This window comes from Anoplopoma fimbria, chromosome 4 (genome assembly GCF_027596085.1).
Source record: "Anoplopoma fimbria isolate UVic2021 breed Golden Eagle Sablefish chromosome 4, Afim_UVic_2022, whole genome shotgun sequence".
Classification (NCBI taxonomy): Eukaryota; Metazoa; Chordata; class Actinopteri; order Perciformes; family Anoplopomatidae; genus Anoplopoma; species Anoplopoma fimbria.
The window spans coordinates 21,632,836-21,642,482 of record NC_072452.1 but is presented as its reverse complement, the minus strand read 5'-3'; positions in this window follow the sequence as shown (position 1 = coordinate 21,642,482).

Here is a 9,647-nt window from a genome sequence, read left to right as displayed (position 1 = left end):
ATTTTTTTTATTGCAGAACATTTGACCACAGGGGCAAAATGGTTGCAATGCTGGTCGCCTTTATTTTAGCTCTCTTAATACATCTGTGATAATTATAAGGCTATGTCCATTAGGCTATATGCTGCAGTTAACATGCCCTTCTCAAAACTATAGCTACTTAAAGGTCCAGTAAGTATTATTTAGTGGCATCTAGTGGCAAGTTGGCAGATAGTAACCAACTGTGCTCACAAACTGCTTTACAAACATGGCAGTACAACATGGCGGACTTCATGTAAAAGAGTCCGCTCCGTATGTAGATATGAAGGGCTCATTTTTAAAAGAACAAAAACACAACAGTTCTTAGTTTCAGGTGACCATTCACTAATGAAAACATACTTGTTAATATTATATTCCATTTCTTATAGATACCCCTAAATCCTACCCAGTAGACCTTTAAGGGACACATTCTGATTTCTGATTATGATATATTGTTATATAGTAAAAAAATACTTGTTGCTTTCCTCCATTTGTTGCATTTATAGGCAGACCACACATTTTGAGAGTATTTATTGTTGCATGTGGTTATCTTTCAAGTGTGGGTTCATTTTGGTTATTTGTCCACTTGATCGGAGGAGGTGGTATTTTAAAAAGTTGTGGTTAATTGTTGATGCATTAGTCTGTCCAAATCTGAGGAAAGGATGTTCAATGTCTGCATGTTGGTTTGCTGTTGATTCTGTGGCATAGTACAGAGAGATATCTACAGACTCAGAGAGGAGAGAGAGGTCTAAATGTAAATGCTAGGCTAGATCAGGAATAAAGCGGCGGTTGGGGGTTGGCGTGGGTTTCCATTTAGAAACAGATAACTGCTGAGGAGCACCTGTCGTCACAATCTGTCCACCTCCACAGTGTTGCTCTGCAAGCTTCAAATCTGTGGCCGTGGTATACGGCTGAAATGTTTGATGTCGATCCTTATCTCTGCTTCTCCGCGTCTCATTACAACTGCAGCTCCTTCTCACAGTGACATCTCTCTCTCCGTCTTTCTCTCTGAAGCATCTATGGATGCTATATTTTCCCATGTAGCACAACACGGCTAGGTTAATGTCTCACTCCTTCTTAATAATCAGTGGGATGACACTCTAACGAGGGACACCCACTCGTATGTGCCATTTTCAAGGACAGGGCTGGTCCTTTTATACGAGGTCATCCATCCACACTTTTTGTATCGCTGAGTTATACCCTGTGCATGTGTGTCTTTCTGCATTGTCTTGGAAAAATGTTGATAGATGAAGTTTATCTGGAGCAATGAGCGTAAACATAATATTAATGGGCGTGGCCCCTGGGTCTTCTGGTTAATAGGTTCTGACACCTTGGCATGGGCTTGATAGATAAGGGGCCAAATAGACGAAGGCTGCAGGCATGGGGAGCCTTATTACAGCCTGACAGAGGAGAGTAGCTGCTGAGATCCATCACCCTCTGGGGAACTGTGTGCATGTGTGTGTTTGTAGATTTAGAGAGGGTGGTGTGTGAGGGGGACATCACTGGCAAACGGAAATCTACTGAGCGCCAGGCTTCACACAAGGTGGGGCTGTCTTGCCGTCTGGACTACCTTGAATATTTGTGGGTGTTTGTATGTCTGTCAGAAAGAAGATTCAGAGTTGAACCCTTAGGGAAGCAGCTCATAGGTTTTTCAATGTTATCTGTATGGACTGGAGATGTGTTGCAAACCAGCATGTCAAAGATGTGATATAATTTAACAGCGTTTCCGATCAAGCCAAACTGGTTATATAAATAAATACAGAATTAAATCAGGGTAAAAGTGGTAAACAATAGAGAATCTCTTATGTAACGTTTACACCTGCAGTTTGTTTTCATTTGTCCCAGACCAAGGAGAAAAACAAAAAGTTTTGGTATCATCCTTGATCAATGGTGCTCACTGGTCCAAAATAGCTGTTTTTTGCCTTTATTTTGTTCACAAAGAGCTCAGTATATTTAGCTGAGACTACAGCTAGACTTCATATATCATGACAACACACAAGACACATGTAAAAACTGGATGAAAAATAGTTGTCTTGCAATGCTATTACACCTTTTTCAAAATGTGCAGAGCAGTACACAATCACGAAAACACTTTTGTTTCAACCCCCTTTTTCATTGTCTGATTACCGATGTGCATATATGTTAACATGGTTACCAAATAATCTGGCATAATTATGTAGTTGCCTATAGAGATTGCTTCAGATTAGCAGATGAATTTAAATGTAGTTTAGCATTTCCATTCATACCAAAAAGACTACTAAAGAGCAATAAATGCTGTTGCTATAGTCTGCTTCATAGACCACACATTAAGCAGACCTGATTGGAACAGGTGAGACCCAATACTTTTGGAGGCAGTCACGCTGCAGTTGTTTGGGCGGCTCCAGAGTTCATTTGACAGCCCAAATGGAGCAGACTAACGGGCACACCCACCAGACTGTCTTCCAACAGAGCCAAAGAAGTCAGGTGTGAAAGCACTGAACATCTTTTCCTCAGGCCAAAAATCGTTCATTTGAAAGCAGTTGCCAAAACGAGTCCTGCATGTCAAAACCTCCTTTATGCTCTATACTTCCCCTCATGTGACCAAAACAGTGAGTAGGAATCTTTGAGTTGAACAAAGTGATTCAAATCAGCAAAGTGATACACCTTTACTACTGTTTTACCTCACTACTTGGCACTGATCTTACTGAACAGGATCACAGATCAACTATTAATAACGTATTCAGCCTCTCTTCCACATTTTGCCTCAATGTGCCAGGGTTCTGTACTGCTGGTGGTTACTAAAATAACAAAAGCTAGTAGATCACACAAACACGCACTTCTGTTTGTGCTTGCACCTACCCCCTGTAGACCTAGACAAGGAAACAATATAACACCTTAGCGGGATATTCCCCCTGCTTCCCAATCAGTGATGGTGCCAAAAAACCTGGCACTGCTGACAGACCTCCTAGCAACATCAGATGTTGAGCTGCACCTTGTCCAACGTACAAAGTTGGTTTCCAACGTGTTTGGTTGCATTTAATTTCCTTGTCAGTCAGTAAGGAAAAGAAAACGTTGTATTGCACTGCTGCTGCTGCTTTTGGTGTTTGTTTTTATTTTGGTACTGACAAGAGTGTTCATGTTTAGCTCATGCTAAAAGGAGGGAATGGAGAAAGCCTTGGCAGCCCCATCCATGAATCGTAGTGCTATTACTTGTTCCTCATGGATGGGAATCATCCTGCTGCCACATCCTGTCCCAATCCAATCCCATCCATGGGTATCCTTTTTTATTCTTTGTTTATTTGTCTGTTTCTGCGTACGCATACATGGCCAATAAAGCTGATTCTGACTCTGATTCTTATTTTCTACCCCACCCACAGCCACCCAAGCATTTCCTCACTTCCTGTGTTGTCAGGGGGAGATAGTAGTATCCACCTGCCTTACCCCCCTCTCACAAAAGCCCACGCTGACAGGTGAGAAGAAGTTGTTCCCCAGGCCAACAATTAGAGTTGGCAAGGACAAGCATGAATACACATTCTAACTGGCTATGACTATATAAGGGGAAAAGTGGATGAAACCAAAATGGAAAAAAAAAATCAGCACAAAAATTGTCAAGTTTCTGTCGATCTACATATGCTGGTATGGTAGCAGCCCATAGCTGTTCAAAGCAGCCGTTACTTTAAATTCGCAACATGATCGGAAGATCAAAACAGAGTATTTTCTGAGTCTTATGGCCTGCTGGACAACTGAGCATCCAAAAGATGGTAATTTAAAATATTTTTCAGCCCTTCAAATCTTTATGGGGTTCCAAATAAAACTTTTGAGGATGACTTGGTAAATCCTGTTAAAAATGTTTAACATAGAAACAACACATTTTCAAACATCTTCTGATTTCCAAGATACATTTATATGGTTGAATGGATGTTTTAATACTGGTTAGACATTCAAGGTAGAGTGAAGATACTGCAACTGGATGGTCTCAAAAACATACCGAATAGTGTCTGGACCAATTGACATGATGAAAAACATGATATGCAATTTCTGCTTACAGTAAATCTTTAATTTATTTCAAACTGAATACTTAAGATTTGTGTGAACACTGTGTTCTGTGGAAGAGAGCAGAAAGTAGTGATACTGAAACAGTTGCAGCAAAGAAGCCATTTACTCTGATCACGGAGGAATTTCCTGTCATCTTGACTTCAATTTCTTTCATATTAGTATTTCATCATGCCCAACAGCAAATGCTTTGCATTGCTTTTGCAGATGTCCTGCTGACTTCCACTGGGTACAGTAGGGACCATTCATCCAGTTGGAAAACTCAATGTTGTTAGTACCAGTATGTTGCTGTAGGGGTTGTCTCAGAGGGAATGTTTTTCATCCTATGACAGGCAATTTTGTTTTTAGTGTGAAGGGCTTTGAAAACACATCCCCAGTATTTAAATGTATGTAGTTTGTCCTCTCTCCTTTCTTGTGCCCAGCTTAATCTATAGGGATGGTCAGTGTAGGCCAGATGTGATGGTGGATATGTGGCCATCAACTTAAAATCTTCTCTTTTTTTCCTTACTGCCATCTAGGTTTGTTACTAATCTGTGCCACCATGTTTGATTCCCTCTGTTGGACTGGCTGGTGTAGTAAAATAAATTAAATAATATTACAGAATACAGACTTTTATTCAACAGTATCTAACAGTATATTTAATCTCACAATCATTAACCTAGCCACTGAGTCCAATTAATTTAACTCAATATATATGTGGAGTAAAGAAGAACATTCCCCGCGGTTGAACACAGCAAAATTAGATACGAATTTCATCAAACCACTTCATCAGAGAGCATCCAACTGATGGTATGTTCTCTGAAAATACATCAGGGTTGCATGCCGGCTGCCCCACTGAATGAATTAGATCCTCTTGAAGGAAAATCAATGGGCCTCCTCCTGAGGAGGTGTTTATGAGAGTGAAAACAACGATGAAATCCTGGTGAGGAGTCTGTATAACTGGTCATCCATCCTTTGAAACAGTGTCAATCCTTCCTCCCCTCCCCTGCCAAGTGTTGGCCTTCTGTTCTACCCTTTACCTTGGCTCTCATTGCCAAACCAGCCCTTATGTCAATAGCCTTTCCTGGTACCATTACATGTTTCCACCTGGGCTCATGGAAAATGAAAAAAAGGAATACACAAAATAGAGAAAACAATGCCAAACGACTTTGAATGTATTTGATGTTTCTGAACCTCATAGAAAAAACATGATGACACACAAGCATCCATCATTGACATATTACATTTGTTAGCCTATAGAGCCATGGTCCCATAACCAGCAAACGGTAAAGTTCTGTGGTAAAATCTATGCACTTTGTCATGCAAATTTGTTTTGTTAAAAATGTACAAGCTACCATGACAGTGCTGAAATTTGATGGAACAGAGAGCCAGATGGAGAAAGCAAGCATTAACTATAAGCCGTGTTGTACAAGCTACATTTATGTAACCCCCCTGTGTTTGGGTATGAAAACTGCTCCTCAAAAGAGGCATGGTTTGCTTCCTAGCTTGGAGAGCTTTTATTCTCTCTTTGGTGACTCTTTATTTACTGAAATGATGTACAAAAAAAACAGGCAAGTAGTGTGCCAGTGGTAAACTCAACAACTACAGTAATTTATCAACTAACCATGTTAGTACCACAAAGCTCCTACGACCACATATTTTGAGAAGAAGTACGGATACATTTCACTGTGCCGCTTTCTGCTGACAGAGGCCTTCCTCAATCACCATACCAACACATTCTCACTCCCAATTCCTCAACCAAGGCTTCTGCTTCCATTTGAAATGGGTAATTGGGAGTTCCCACTAAAAAATGTCATCTGTAATGCCACCTGAAGTCAAATTTCCCTCTCAGATAGTCTGATGAACCCAAACCAACCTCAAAACCCAAGATGGCTGCTCTGCGCAGCAACAGTAAAAAACCTATAGTAATGTGCTCTAATAAACTGGTAATGCTAATAATGTCTAACCTGGCAGGAGATAACCACATGCACGTCAAACAATGACACTCCACTACCTGTTGTAAATTCAAACAAAAAATGTGCTTAGGTTTGGGCAACAAAACCACTTACTTAGGTTTAGGAAAAACAGATGTGATTTGGGTTAAAAGTACTATATTCGTAAAGTGAAAGTGAAACTTTACACTGTGAACACAAAGAGAAACACGCTGTGGGTCTCAAGGTACACAAACAGCTGTCTATTGGCTGAAAGTCCTGTGTTTTGTTTTACCCATCCACCACCCCCTAACTCCCTATGGGTTTTTAGATCTTTCAAGTACATCATCACCCCCTGGAGCATTTTCTCTGCGCGTCTAATGATGATGCAGATAGGTTTATATTGCAGTTACTTGAAAGCCCAGTGCGTCTCATACAGGCACCAAAGGGTGCCTTGTGCGTGGACAAACAAGTGTATTTGATGCCCTGGGAATCAGAATTGGTTGGTGGGGGGGCCGGACGCTGACCAAGCTGTGGTATTTGACTAATGGGGGGGGGGGGGACCTGCCTATAACAACTTTATTTAATCCTAAATAAAATCTTAACCTAATGATAAACTTGACCCATAAACAACCCTTTGAAGCCGTGATTAAAGACCAGAATGCCTTTGCTTCCTGAACACGTACTCACTCTTAAGATCTTAAACTCCAAATGGTCCTGGCAAAGATGCAGGAACTAAAGCAAACACACACATACACATACACCCAATCCCTCACCCTTATTCTCACACACACTCAGCTGCTGATCAACAGCAGTATGAGCCTCCTCTCATGCATAGCTGAAAAGTAGTTTGCCCATGTGAAAAGCACAGCAATCTACATAGGCAACATAAATCAGAGCAGGAGCCAGTGTGATGAAAGATTTAATCTCGGTGGTCTTCAGTGGACATGGAAGATCCATCTTCCCAGGCGAGAGGTCCATTTCCCCTAACGTCCGTGACAATGCCAGCTCCATCGGCAACCCAGACATTCGGAGGCAGATGGTGTCTGTCTGAGAGTGGAATCTTCCTTTGATAACCAAATGAGTCCCATTTCGAGATGTCCGCCTCAGACCTATGGTAACCATTTCACTTATTAAAATTGAAGTTAAGATTTTTTAATATTTTTTGTCGGAGAAACTTTGACATGAATACAACTTCAGTTACAGATAAAGATTTTTTTTTTTTTAAATGTCTATAAAATAAAAAAAAAAATTCAAATTCTAATTGCAGGTCATTATCAGTAGAACTCAGTGTTTTTTAATGAAGTGGCTGGAAATAGCAAGGGACTGAGTTTTACTGCTCAAGACTTTTTTTGCACAGATGGCAACTCACTATGACACACCCCATACAGCTGCTGCATAATTTGTCCTTCGTCAAATGAGCTGCAATGTTGTTTACCAATATCCTTTCACAGTCATCATTATTTTGAAGCTCTCTTCATTTTTAATTTATAGTGGATCAACTCATGGTGGCATTTTGCTGAATTAGGTGTCTGTTTTGACACGTGCGGTTTGATGTTTCAATGCCTCCTGTATTGAATAATCAGAAATATCTATTATGAACCTTGGCAGCCCTGAACCTCACTGATTGTGAAAAACATGTGCGTGCAATTTCACAAATATTCCTAAAGAAATGCCTAAAATTGATTTTCATCCATATTTCTATTACATCACAAATTAATGTTAATTTTTTTTGGCCATCAGTGAATGATGAGGATGAGGTTTGACCTACAATGACTTTAGAAATTTAGAAAACAGGAGTGTGAACTATTTAGCCTGTGTCTCTGTAGTGTAATGCTACAGGTCAGGCCCAAGACTGCATATTTCCATGTTTGTCGAAGAAGGGTTTGAGCATGTTGAAACCAATATATATAAAAAAAAAAGCTGACTAGTATCGATGCAAATAGGTGGTATGTTCAAATGAGCAATGTTTGCTGAATAAGCAGGAGTCTTCTGGCCCTGGTAACACGGAAAGAAGCCGTCATGTTCACAAACCACTCACATTGCAACAATACAAGCTGATTGAAATCTACAAAGTTTCTCTTTGAGGACATACATGCATATTTGACATCTAATATCTACTAAATCCTCCATCGTCTAAAAGCCAAGGATCTTTAGTTGCTTAGTGAAGTTTTTTGAAGTTTTATTATTTACCTGGCTTTTGAGGTCAGCAGGTTAAAAAACAATATTCATGAGCAAAACAGATTGTATGATCAGTGTGATTTGGGAGAAGGGAGGTGAATCCCTTCAGCTTTTGTACTGTACGTTTATGATTTGTCAATTTTCATGAAATAGCTCGAGAAAAACCTGAAATATCGTCGTGTACAGATGATCAAAAACTGAAGCAGTTGTTTAAAACAATTTGCTTGAAAAGTAATATTCTAATTTATTTACTTCATTTTAGGACTCTTTTTGTAGTATTGTTTCATAACGTAGGGTCTGGCTTAAATGAATGAGTGTATTGTGAGCTCATGCTTGCTGCTGATCATAGTTGAGTGCATGACACAGAAATATAAAAATAAATATTTATTGATTCATACAACGTTTTCCCCTGGGTTTGGTCAAATGAAAAGAAATCATTCATCTAGAGTGCATATCCTTACAGTATATTTCTCTAAGCTGATCCATTTTCTTGAGAGCTCACAGCAGCATCCAAGGATGGCCTCCCTCTGTACATCGTCAGATATCCTACAACGTTATGATACAGACCTTTAGTTTATTGCTTAGCCAGCATTGGCAAGCAAGTGGGCGTGAACAATGCGAAAAATTGTAAGAGGAGAGGGACAAATTATCCACCGATAAATTGCGAGAGAAGATAGATTTGTTTGTTTCTGTCTGTTGTTTTTGGACGCACATGCAGACCTCTGATTGATTGCCGCACATACAGTACTTAACCTGTCACACAGCAGAGGAAACTCATAAATTAAACAAATGTGATCAAAGTGCAAATCTTCAGTTTGCTTCATTTTGAATGTCACTGCCATTAAACACAGCTGCTGCGTCTGTTAGGTTGCATCTGTGACATTTGCAGAAGAAATGCCACCTCAAAGCAGTTCGCACACCTTCGATGTGCTCGAAGCGATAGAAAACAACAGAACAACAGCTTGCCATTGTCCGTTACCATGGTTATGTATTCGACCTCGTTCAATAGAGAAGCTTCATTTTGAATCACCCTCACTGTCCCTCCATCCCGAATCACACATGATTATAGACCCGCTCTTGCGATAAAAACCTAACGGCTGTTTGTTTTATTCTCATGGGTGACTTTAAATGGTGGTATGCATGGAGGAACAAACCCCCCCCCCCCCCCCCCGCCTCGCACGCCAACGTGCAGCTACAGGAATGACACGCTGTGGAACATGAGAAACCCAGCTAACACTGTTGCCATGACAACCCTGCCAGAGGATAACTGTTTTACAGCATATAACACCACCCACCACCTTGGCTGCTTCAGGAATATGTTGCTCTTCTTTGCTCTTTGTGGCAGCGAGATGTGAGATGCTTTGGTAGTCACTCAGGGTTTATAATCACTCACTGTGGTCATGAGTAAAAGAGATGTCTTCTTCATCCATTAGAGCTATGGACAAATGAACGGAGTAAACTAATAATCCATTCTATTGTTTGCTGTGCATTATTCAAGCAGGCATTAAT